Source organism: Rana temporaria, chromosome 1 (assembly GCF_905171775.1).
Source record: "Rana temporaria chromosome 1, aRanTem1.1, whole genome shotgun sequence".
Classification (NCBI taxonomy): domain Eukaryota; kingdom Metazoa; phylum Chordata; class Amphibia; order Anura; family Ranidae; genus Rana; species Rana temporaria.
This window is the reverse complement of record NC_053489.1, coordinates 131669042-131670070: the sequence shown is the minus strand read 5'-3', so window position 1 is coordinate 131670070 and position 1029 is coordinate 131669042. Positions and strand designations below refer to the sequence as shown.

The 1029-nt window shown below is 42.9% G+C and overlaps 1 pseudogene; it reads left to right on the top strand.

Annotated features, from left to right (window-relative positions):
• The first annotated feature begins 659 nt into the window (after positions 1-659).
• Positions 660-808, top strand: LOC120925197 (annotated as a pseudogene).
• Positions 809-1029: the final 221 nt, after the last annotated feature.

Genomic DNA, 1029 nt, shown 5'->3' with positions numbered 1-1029 from the left:
TGAGCTGTACTTACGGTTTACGAGATGCATCCTCTCCGTCGCTTCCGGGTATGGGCTGGGCATTCCTATTTTGATTGACAGTCTTACGAGAGGCTTCCGACGGTCGCATCCATCGCATCACGATTTTTGGAAAGAAGCCGAACGTCGGTGCGCAGGCGCAGTATAGAGCCGCACCGACGTTCGGCTTCTTTCGGCTACTAGTGACGCGATGGATGCGACCGTCGGAAGCCTCTCGGAAGACTGTCAATCAAGAAGGAACGCCCGCTCCCGAAGACCCATACCCGGAAGCGACGGAGAGGATGCATCTCGTAAACCGTAAGTACAGCTCAGATTTTAAAACAACTAGCCGATTCCCCTAGACAAAACGAGCATTAATCTAAGGGGATTGTTTCAAAAAATAGATTAATGGGTGAACTCCCGCTTTAATGCAAGATTTGAAGGTGTTAATAGGGACAATTAGAAGCTGGTGCTGACAGCATAAAAAAAGTCTCTCTATTTAAAGACGGTACACTTATTACAATATATATATTTTTTTTTTCTGGGAATGAATTACACTCTAATGTTGATTTTTAGATTTAAAAATGGCGTTTTTTGTTTAAATGGTGGCCCAGTGCAAATATTTATTATTGTGAACTTAGGTACTTAGGAACTAACATTACATCGCTTCTCGGCCTTTTGGCTAAGATCAAGTGTAGGAACTAACATTACCTTTACATTAAAGGGTTTGTAAAGGATTTTTTTATCTTAATAGCTTCCTTTACCTTAATGCAGTGCTGTTTTCATGTCCTCATTGTTCGTTTTTGCTCTCAAGTTGCTGTAATTCTTCTCTGATCTCCACACTTCCTGGTTGTCTGTTTCCTGATGACCACAGTACTGGGAGCTTTCTCTCGGTGGTCACTAATCAAGGAGGTGTGATTACTGTGTGTCTAAAACCCCTCAGCACCAATCAGTTTCATTTTCCAAACCATCACTGCCCTGTATTGGCTCTGTGGCTCTGTACATCACAGAAGCAGGAAACAACATGCAAAA